Below are 11,514 nucleotides of genomic sequence, written 5' to 3'. Positions count from 1 at the left end.
CCCTTCAAAAAGACAATGTTATAGAAAAAGAAAGAAGAGACTCTTCCAGCTTAAAGGAGACAACAATTCATAAGCTTGGATTGAATCTGATTTTTAAAAATCTATAATTAGGGACAATTGGGTAAAATGTTATATAAACTAAATATTAGATGATATTAGATAATTGTTTTTAATTTTTTAGGGGTGATAATGATTTTGTAGTTACGTAGGGGAATGCCCTTCTTTTAGGAGATGCATGCAAATATATTCAGAGGTGAAGTGACGTAATATTTGCAATTTACTTTCAAAAGGTTAAGCAAAAAAAGTATTCGTATATATATATTAACAGAGTGAGCAAAGTTGTATAATGCTTAAAATGTTGAAGGTTGGTGGAGGGATGTTAATACAATTCTTTCAAATTTGCTGTTTTAGAAATTTATAAAAATTAAAAAATAGGAAAAGTATATAAGTGTAGTTGTAACTGGTAAAAATAAAGCTCACTTTAAAACGTTTCGGAGGCCGGGCGCGGTGGCTCAAGCCTATAATCCCAGCACTTTGGGAGGCCGAGGCGGGTGGATCATGAGGTCAAGAGATCGAGACCATCCTGGTCAACATGGTGAAACCCCGTCTCTACTAAAAATACAAAAAATTAGCTGGACAGGATGGCGCGTGCCTGTAATCCCAGCTACTCAGGAGGCTGAGGCAGGAGAATTGCCTGAACCCAGGGGGTGGAGGTTGCGGTGAGCCGAGATTGCGCCATTGCACTCCAGCCTGGGTAACAAGAGCGAAACTCCGTCCCAAAAAAAAAAAACGTTTCTGATGCCAAGCAAGGTGGCTTACGCCTGTAATCCCAACACTTTGGGAGGTGGAAGCTGGTGGATTGCCTGAAGTCAGGAGTTTGAGACCAGCTTGGCCAACATAGTGAAACCCCATCTGTACTAAAAATTAAAAAAAAATTGGCTGGGTATGGTGGTAGGCACCTGTAATCCCAGCTACTCGGGAGGGTGAGGCAGGAGAATCACTTGAACCCAGGAGGCATAGGTTGCAGTGACCTGAGGTTGTACCAATACACTCCAGTCTGGGCAATAAGAGCAAAACGCTGTCTCAAAAAAAAAAAAAAAAAAAAAAGATGCAGCAACAAGGAAGTTCATCTCAGCATTATTTACTTCAGTGAAAAAAATAGATATAATTTAAATATTCCAACAATAGTTGGTTAAATGAACTATGGTCCAGGCACCCAAAGAAAGGAATACAGTACGGCCATCAAAAATGATGTCATGGGCTGGGAGTGGTGGCTCACTCCTGTAAACCCAGCATTTTGGGAGGCTGAGGCAGGTGGATCACTTGAGGCCAGGAGTTTGAGACCAGCTTGAACAACATGACAAAACCCCATCTCTACAAAAACTACAAAAATTAACTGGGTGTGGCGGCGCATGCCTATAATCCCAGCTAACTTAGGCTGAGGTGGGGGGATCACTTGAGCCCAGGAGGCTAAAGCTGCAGTGAGCAGAGATTGCACTACTGCACTCTAGCCTGGGTAACAGAGCGAGACCATTTCTCAAAATAATAAAATAAAAGGTACTGAAGAACAACAAGTGAAAGATACTCGTTCAATATATTTTAAAAGTGAAGAGATACTTGTTCAATATATTTAGTTTATAAAACAACAGTATGTACTGTATAATCCTGTTTTTGTTGAAAAAGAAAAAGAAAACTTAGAAAAAAGACCGGAAGAATATACACCAAGTGCCTAATCTTGGTTATCTCTGGAGGTTGGATTTACAGATAATTTTATTATTTCATTTTTCCTTATATATACTTAACAAATTTTATAAAGTGAACAAGAATTACTTTTAAGAAGAAAACGTAAAAATGATATTTGAAGGAATGCTACTGAATTGCCAAATGTTTTCTTCTGAAGAACATGAAAGAGCCCCCTTGAGGGCCACTGGGGCCTTAATCAGAGATGAGACCAGCCCGAGCCGCAAGGTGGCAGTGCTGCTTAGTGAGGCTGCCCTCCGGCTGGCACTCTTGGGCCACACCCCCGAGAGTGGCCCCTCCCCCTGCTTCCCTTTTACGCCAACACATATGGGCACCCCCTGAAAGAAGAGATAAACTGGTGTGCACAGCTGCTCTGTCCTGTCTCACCTAAGTCGAGGGTGACAGGGGAGTGGAGATGAAATCGAGAAATATCCTTTCCTTGGAGGAAACTGGGAGACTTCCCCCAAGAACTGTTGTCTGTAGATGTGGCTCCCGCTGCCAGAGAAAGAGAGAGAGAGAGTGTTTGTGTGAGTGTGTGTGTGTGTGTGTGAGTGTGTGTGTGTGTCTCTCCAGCTGCCAGATTTTGTGTGTGTGTTTGTGTGTGTGTGTGTGTGTGTGTGTGTTCTGTATGTTTTGCTTATTATATCATTTTTCTTGGATGTTCTATATTTGTTTAGATGTTTAGGACCTGTTTTTTTATTTCAGGACAATACGAACAGAACATAATGTTGAAGAAAATACACTTACTTTGTACCCAATTCTGTGCATATTTTCTTCTGCTTTTCAGTCCACACATTGTTCATACTGGAAATCCTTTCTATACCTGCTTTGAAGCAGGATTAATGAACTATACTGATATAATTTCAGCAAATAACCACTGACATGAATGCATGGCATCATTTTGCATTCTGCTCTGTAGAGTTATAATAAAAGTACTTTGTCTACAAAGCAGTAATGCAACTATATAAAATCATTTTCTAATTAAGAAAATGTTCAATAATTTATAAAAGTGGACATTTGCACAATCTTTTTTTATAGTTCGTGAAATTGAAGTGTAAAATTGAATGTTTTTTAGTATATTCACAGAGTTCTGCACCATCACCACAATCAATTTTAGAATACAGTTGAGCTTTGAACAACGTGGAGGTTAGGGGAACCAGCCTCCCTGCAGCTAAAAATCTGTGTATAATTTTTAACTCCCCCAGAGCTTAACTACGAATAGCCTGCTGTTGACCAGAAGCTTTACCGATAACATAAACAGTTGATTAACACATATTTTGTATGCTTTATGTATTATACTCTTACAATAAAGTAAGCTAGAGAAAAGAAATGCTGTCAGGAAAATCATAAGAAAAAGTATGTTTACTATTCATTAAGTGGAAGTGGATCATCATAAAGATCTTCATCCTTGTCATCTTCATGTTGAGTAGGCGGAGGAGGAGGGAGAGGAGGAAAGGGGTTTGGTCTTGCTGTCTCGGGGCAGCACAGTCAGAAGAAACTTCATGTATCAGTGGGCCAGTGCAGTTCACACCTGTGTTGTGGGGTCAGCTGTATTTTCATCAACCCCAAAAAAGAAACCCTATATCCATTAGCAGTCACTTCCGATTTCCCCCTATACATTTGGCTATTCTAGACATTGCATATAGATGGGATTATACAACGTATGGTCTTTTGTAACTAGCTTTTCTCACTCGGCATGTTTTCAAGGTTCATCCATGTTGTAGGATGTATTGGTACTTTATTCCTTATACTGCCAAATCATATTCCATTATATGGAATTTTATGTATCCATCCATCAGTGGATGGATATTTGGGTTATTTCCACTTTGGGCTACTATGAATAACACTACTATGTATATTCATATACAAGTTTTTGTGTGGGATATATCTAGGAATGAAATTGCTGTATCATATGACTCTTTTCCAAAGTGTATGCACTATTGTACATTCCCACTAACAATGTATGAGGGTTCCGGTTTCTCCGCATCCTAGCAGACTCTTGTTATTGTCTGTCTTTTTAATAATAGCTGTCCTAATGAATGTTAAGTCATATCTCATTGTAGTTTTGATTTGCATTTCCATGATGGCTAATGGCCATTTCCTTATCTTCTTTGAAGTAAGGTCTGTTTAGATCCTTTGCCTGTTTTTTTTTTTTTTTTTTTTTTTTTTTTTGAGACAGAGTTTTGCTCTGTCGCCTAGGCTGGAGTGTAGTGGCACTGTCTCGGCTCACTGCAACCTTCGCCTCCTGAGTTCAAGCAATTCCCTGCCTGACACCCCTTGTTTCTCCTTTAAGCTTTGAGTGGAGAGACCCAGGACATTGAGGATTCAGCCACAGGTGCTCAGGGAGTACTGGGTGGCTCTGGCCTGGGTTCTCTAAGTCTTAGAAGCCACTTGCTCACAATGTCTGGCCCATCCAAAGCCCAGGCCCTTGGCAGCTCATACTTTGGTGTCTCTCTTTGGGTATAAATAAAACAGTGTCAGGCAGGGCACGGTGGCTCACGCCTGTAATCCCCGCACTTTGGGAGGCCGAGATGGCTGGATCACCTGAAGTCAGGAGTTCGAGACCAGCCTGGCCAACACGGTGACACCCCATCTCTATTTTTTTTTTAATATAAAAAATGAATAAATAAATAAAACAGTGTCAATAATTACATATCTTATCCTTGGCTTCCTTTTTCTCCATGACCCTGCAAGTCACCCTGGATGGTGGCTGGGGTAGTTGGGCTTTACTGTTCTTTCCCACTGAGAGAGGGGACGAAAGACCCCTGTAACAACACCTGTGAGCTGCCTGGTTCTATGTGGGCCACCCACTGTGGCCTCACCTCACACAACATGGACTGTGCAGACCAGAGCCAGAAAAAGCTAAAGCTGCCCATAACCTAGGGATAAACACAGTTGACAGTGGTCGCTATCCTTCCAGAACTTTTATTTCATGAAAATACGTGGGCTTATTTATAAGTGTGTGTTGAGGGTGTCATTTGTTTTTAACAGGCTAGGCTCATGCTATTTCAGCTCAACAAATATTTGTTTAGCTACTATATGCCAGGCGCTGTCTTATATATCTGAAAATAATACTGTAACTTGCTGTTTTTTGTTTAAAAGCATAAAATCTTTCCACATCAGTACATATGATCTCCATCATTATTATTGACTGTCATGTGGTATTCCATAGCATGGCAGTATCACAGCTCCAGAATTTCTTTAACTAATTTTAGACATTCACATTGTCTCCATATACTTTTCCATTATAAATAATGCTGCAGTGAATGCCTTTGTCATATAACCTTGTGCACATTTGTAAATATTTCTAATAAACTCCTAGGCTTCCAGCTTAGGAGCAAATGTACTGGCTGGGCCTGGTGGCTAACGCCTGTAATTCCAGCACTTTGGGAGGCTGAGACAGGAGGATCACCTAAGGTCAGGAGATCAAGACCAGCCTGGCCAACATGGCAAAACCCCATCTCTACTAAAAATACAAAAATTAGCTGGACGTGGTATGTGCCTGCAGTCCCAGCTCCTTGGCAGCCTGAGGCAGGAGAATCACTTGAACCTGGGATGGGGAGGTTGCAGTGAGTGTCACTGCACTCTAGCCTGGAGGACAAAGCGAGATGCTGACTCAAATAATAATAAGTAAAATAAAGTGAATATATTGAATATTCTTTTTTTTTTTTTTTTTTTTGAGACAGGGTCTTGCTTTGTCACCCAGACGGCAGTCCACTGATGTGATCTCAGCTCACTGCAACCTCTGCCTCCCAGGTTCCAGTGATCCTCCCATTTCAGTCTCTCAAGTAGCTGGGATTACAGGTGCAGGTCACCATGCCCAGCTAATTTTGTGTTTTTAGTAGAGACAGGGTTTCACTATGTTGCCTAGGTTGGTCTGGGACTGCCCTTTTTTTTTTTTTTTTTTTTTTTTTTTTTTTTTTTTTTTTTTTCTGACATAGTCTCACTCTATCATCCAGACCAGAGTGCAGTGGCATGATCTAAGCTCACTGCAAACTCCGTCTCCCAGGTTCAAGCATTTCTGCTGCCTCAGCCTCCCAAATAGCTGGGATTACAGATGTGGGCCACCACGTCCAGCTAATTTTGTATTTTTAGTGGAGACAGGGTTTCACCATGTTGCCCAGGCTGATCTCAAACTCCTGATCGAAGCGATCCATCCACCTCGGCCTCCAAAAGTGCTGGGATTACAGGCGAGAGGCACCACACCCTCCTGAATATCCTTGTTGTACATAGGTGCTATGGTTTGAATATTTGTACCTCCAAAACTCTTGTTGAAACTTAATCCCCAGTGTGGCAGTATTGGGAGGTGGGGCCTTTAAGAGGTGACTGGATAATGAGGGAATGAGGGCTCTTCTCTCACAAATGGGTTCTCCTATTCATAAATTAATGGATTAATGGGTTATTGTAGGAGGGGAGCTGGTGGGTTTATAGGAAGAGGAAGAAAAACCTGAGCTAGTACATTAGTATGCTCAGCCCCTCACCATGTGCTGCTGTGCACTGCCTTGGGACACTGCAGAGTTCCCACCAGCAAGAAGGCTCTCACCACATACAGCCCCTTGACCTTGGACTTCTCAGCTTCCATAAGTGTAAGAAATACACTTCTTTTCTTTATAAATTGCTCAGTTTTAGATATTCTGAGCAGCAGAAAACAAGTCTAAGATACCAGGTATCAAGATTGTACCCATTCATTCTGCTGCTACTAGTGTATGAGAGGACCCTTTCCCCTACTCCCTGTGGCCTGTCTTCAGTAATTTTGTCAGTTTGATAGATGAAAACGGGCAATCATCTTTTCAGCAGAAATCAGCCTCAGCAGTTGATACTGACTGAGCAGTCTACAGCATTCAGCACAGGGCACTTCTAGAGTGTAAACTGAGAGAGGCAAAGCTCTGGCCACTCTCATGGGGAAGTTTCGGATTTGGCTAACAGTTGAGCGGTCAGTCATGTACTTTCACACACTTGGTCTTCTTTCTCCCTCATCACCACACTCTAAGGTAAATATCGTTATCTAATTTTTACAGATGAGGAAACAGGCCAGAGAGACTGATTTCTCCAAATCACAAAGTTAAGAAGCAACAGCCCAGGGGGAAGGGTCTGAGAGTAAAGGGAAGAGTAGCAGAGGCAAGGCCATCAGTAACCCTGGAGCTTGTGTGAAGCCAGGGCTGGGTCTCAAGTCCAGGCCAGACCAAGGGAGGAGTGGAGGAGAAAATGATACGAAATTCTTTGCCGTGGGCTACAGGCTATGAAATCAGTTTTGCCTATGCTCAGGGCTTGTCCTGGTTGGGCATAATGTAGAGGCTGCAAAGAGTCCACGGTCCTCAAATCCAGGGAGGGGAAGGCCCCAGGTCTGGTAACGCAGAAGGGAGAATGCACAGGGACGTTACCCTGGTGATGGTGGAGGTGTGTAGGAGTTCATTATATAGGCTCAGGCTTTGTCCACAAGCTAATGGGAAACTTCTTCCATCCTCCTAGCTGGCCTGCCCAAAGCCCTTAGCACAGATGCCATTTTCCAAAAACCTAAATTAAAAAAAAAGTAAAGTACAAGAAAACCCCTGAATAGTCCACTTTCCATAATGGTGGCTCTGAGCCTGGGAGTTCCAAGGACAGACTCGTGTCTAACCACCTCTGGCTTCAGCACTGACTGGTCCTCAGCGCACCGCATTCTGAAGAAAAATATTTTCAGCAATCTCTGGATTGCTGAAAAGCTAAGTGCCTTTCTCAGGAGATTCTGTTCCCCAGAGAAGGTCGCCTCAAGCGGACAGGCTTCCAGGGTCACAGAAACCTCTGTGGACCTACACGTACAAGATGAGCAGCCGCTCTGCAGGGGTGGCTTCATTTCAGCCCCTTTTCCCACATAACTTGGTGCACAATATGCTACTCTCCTCTGCCAGGGGTCTTAAGGGGAAGCTTAACATCATGGCAGCATCACTGGACTGGTGGTTTGCCAGTGTTTTCAGATGACAGAGGTCCAAAGAATACAGAAAAGGGCCTTGCATCCTGAACCTGGTGAAATTGGGGCCCAGGATTGCAGGAAAAGAACACACATTTTTTATTTGTAAAAATAGTACAAATAATAGAAACTCTATTCTTTGGTTGGTTATGTGTTTATTCTTAGGAAATGCATATGTATGCAGAGAAAGAAAGCAGGGGGAGAGAGAGCGCAAACGTGCAAATGTAACATCAGTAAATCAGGGGAAAAGGTATTTGGAAATTCCTTATACATTCAACTTTTCTGAAGTTTGAAATTGTATCAAAATGAAAAGCAAGTACTCTCTTCTGCAGCGCATATACTAAAGTTGGAACATACAGAGATTAGCATGGCTCCTGTGCAAGGATGATCAGATGGTTTGGATATTTTGTCCCTTCCAAATCTCACATTAAAATGTGACCTCAGGCTGGGCGCTGTGGCTCACGCCAGTAATCCCAGCACTTTAGGAGGTCAAGGTAGGTGGGATCAGGAGTTTGAGACAAGTCTGGCCAACATGGTGAAACCCCGTCTGTACTAAAAATTACAGCCATGGTGGCACATGCCTGTAATCCTAGCTACTCAGGAGACTGAGGCAAGAGAATCGCTTGAACCTGGGAGGTAGAGGTTGCAGTGAGGGAGATGACGCCATTACACTCCAGCCTGGGAAACGAGCGAAGCTCCATCCCCCCCACCGCAAAAAAAAAAAGGCCAGGCACAGTGGCTCACGCCTGTAATCCCAACACTTTGAGAGGCCAAGGCAGCTGGATCACAAGGTCAAGAGATAGAGACCATCCTGGCTAACATGGTGAAACCCTGTCTCTACTAAAAATACAAAAAATTAGCTGGGCGTGGTGGCACACACCTGTAGTCCCAGCTGCTCAGGAGGCTGAGGCAGGAGAGTTGCTTGAGCCTGGGAGCCGGAGGTTGTAGTGAGCTGAGATTGTGCCATTGCACTTCAGCCTGGGTGACAGAGCAAGACTCCGTCTAAAAAAAAAAAAAAAGTGACCTCCAATGTTGGAGGTGGGCCTAATGGGAGATGTTTGGGTTATGGAAGGGGATGCCTCATGAATGGCTTGGTGCTGTCCTCAACAGTAGTCAGTGAGCTCTCATTCTGAGTTCACATGAGATCTGGTTGTTTAAAAGAGCCTGGCACTTTCTCTCTCTCTCTCTTTCTCTCTCTCTCTCTCTCTCTCTCTCTCTCTCTCTCTCTCTCTCACTTGGTTCCTCTCTTGCCATATGACACACTAGGACCACTTTGCCTTCCATGATTGTAAGCTTCCTGAGGCCTTACCAGCAACAGATGCTGGTGCCATGCCTAAGCCAAATAAACCACACTTTTCTTTATAAATTACCCAGTCTAAGGAATTCCTTTATTATTTTTTTTATTTTTTTGAGACAGGGCCTTACTGTCACCCAGGCTGGAGTGCAGTGGCACAGTCTTGGATCACTGCAGCCTCTGACTCCTGGACTCAAGTGATCCTCCTACCTCAGCCTCTTGGGTAGCTGGGATTACAGGTGTGTGCCACCATGTCTGGCTAATTGTTGAATTTTTTTTGTAGAGACAGTGTTTCACCATGTTCCCCAAACTGGTCTTGAACTCCTGAGCTCAAGCAGTCCACCCGCCTCAGCCTTCAAAAGTGCTGACTTTACAGGTGTGAGCCACCTCACACCTGGCCAGATATTCCTTTAGAGCATTGCAAAGTGGACTAATAGAGATGACATGCAAATTTGTGAAGTGTTCCATGTTTTTTACTGCATGTTCTCATTTATAAGTGGGAGCTATGTAATGTGTACACATGAACATAGTAGAGTGTTCATGGAGGCTCGGGAGCAGAGGAGGGTGGGAAGTCGATGAAGGATGAGAAATCAGGGGTTACAATGTGCGTTATTTAGATTATTGGCTACACTAAAAGCCCAGACTTCACCACTGTGCAATACATCTATGTAACAAAACTCCACCTGTACCCCTTAAATTTATATATACATGTATACATACATACATATGTGTGTGTGTGTGTATATACACACACACACATAATTTTTTTTTTTTTTTTTTTTTTTTTTTGAGACGGAGTTTCACTCATGTTACCCAGGCTGGAGTGCAATGGCGCGATCTCGGCTCACCGCAACCTCCGCCTCCTGGGTTCAGGCAATTCTCCTGCCTCAGCCTCCTGAGTAGCTGGGATTACAGGCACGTGCCACCATGCCCAGCTGATTTTTTGTATTTTTAGTAGAGACGGGGTTTCACCATGTTGACCAGGATGGTCTCGATCTCTTGACCTCGTGATCCACCCGCCTCGGCCTCCCAAAGTGCTGGGATTACAGGCTTGAGCCACCGCGCCCGGCCCCATAATTTTTTTTAGATGGAGTCTCACTCTGTTGTCCAGGCTGGAGTGCAGTGGCGGGATCTTGGCTCACTGCAACCTCTGCCTCCTGGGCCCAAGTGATTCTCCTGCTTCAGCCTTCCAAGTAGCTGGGATTACAGGCGTGTGCCACCACACCCAGCTAATTTTTGTATTTTTGTAGAGACAGGGTTTTACCATGTTGGCCAGGATGGTCTTGAACTCCTGACCTTGTGATCCTCCCGCCTCAGCCTCTCAGAGTGCTGGGATTACAGTCGTGAGCCACTGCGCCTGAGCTAATTTATGTTTTTAAAAAGTAACAAAAAAAAGAATTACAAAAACCAAAGAAGCATTTTTAGGTAAATTAACCTTCATTCCTACCAGACTAGCCCAAGCATGGGTTTAAATTTTGCATAGATTTTGATTTTTGTTGTCGTTGTTAGACATAGGGCCTTGCCACTTTGGAGGGCAAGGCGGGCGGATCACCTGCGGTCAGGAGTTCAAGACCAGCCTGACCAACATGGTAAAACCCCATCTTTAAAAAAAAAAAAAAAGAGATAGGGCCTTGCTTTGTCACCAAGGCTGGAATGCAAAGGCATGATCGCCGCTTACTGAAGACTCATCTTCCTGAGCTCAAGCAATCCTCTACCTCAGCCTCCGAAGTGGCTTGGACCACAGGCACATGCACCACACTTGGCTAATATTTTTTAGAGATGAGGTCTCACTAGGTTGCCCAGGATACTCTCAAACTCCTGGCTCAAGAAATCCACCCACCTCAGCCTCCTAAAGATTTTGTAGAATTTTTTTTTTATATGAAAAGACATGTTATTATTAGTAGTACATATACCAGATTGCACTTTCTCCAATGGCAAATGAGGCACAGGGTAGTATTTCTCTTTAATTCCCTGACAACTTCAATATCATCTGTCTTCTGGAGGAACCAGTTTCTTCTGACATCTGTGATACTGTCCACAAGGATAGCAGCCATACTTAGTAGTAGAGAACATTTTGCAGAAAATTTAAAAAAAAAAAAAGAAAGCAAAAATATATTGGATGCTGATTCAGAGAAGAAAATGAAAAAAAAACAACAACAAAAACATTTTGCTAAGTTGTTCTATTATGGGTTCTCGCTCAAGGTGTTCACTTTTTTCTTCTCTAGTTTTCAACACTTGACCATGTGTTTCCTCATTATTACATACAGGATCAGGTCAAGGGATAGATTTTGTGCATTCATATGGAATGTCTATAAAAGGATGGAAACATGCTATTCTTCTGCCATCAGATGTTAAAGCAAAGTCTACTTTTCAATTATAGTCATCTGGAAGAGTATGTAGATTTATGACAAACATAATATAAGGCTCCATTTTGGATTGAAAATAAATGATTTCCAGATAGTTCTCTTTGATATCACCTATCATACTGCTGCTGCTGCCGCCATGTGGCAAGATGCTTATCAGGTGGTATGAA

The 11,514-nt window shown here is 43.1% G+C and overlaps 1 pseudogene; it reads left to right on the top strand.

Annotated features, from left to right (window-relative positions):
- The first annotated feature begins 8,003 nt into the window (after positions 1 to 8,003).
- Positions 8,004 to 8,096, top strand: LOC116538823 (annotated as a pseudogene).
- The last annotated feature ends 3,418 nt before the right edge of the window (positions 8,097 to 11,514 follow it).

This window comes from Sapajus apella, unplaced genomic scaffold, assembly GCF_009761245.1.
Source record: "Sapajus apella isolate SASKATOON/1434 unplaced genomic scaffold, GSC_monkey_1.0 scaffold122, whole genome shotgun sequence".
NCBI lineage: Eukaryota > Metazoa > Chordata > Mammalia > Primates > Cebidae > Sapajus > Sapajus apella.
The sequence above is the reverse complement of the archived record's forward strand: the minus strand, read 5'-3'. Positions and strand labels throughout refer to the sequence as shown.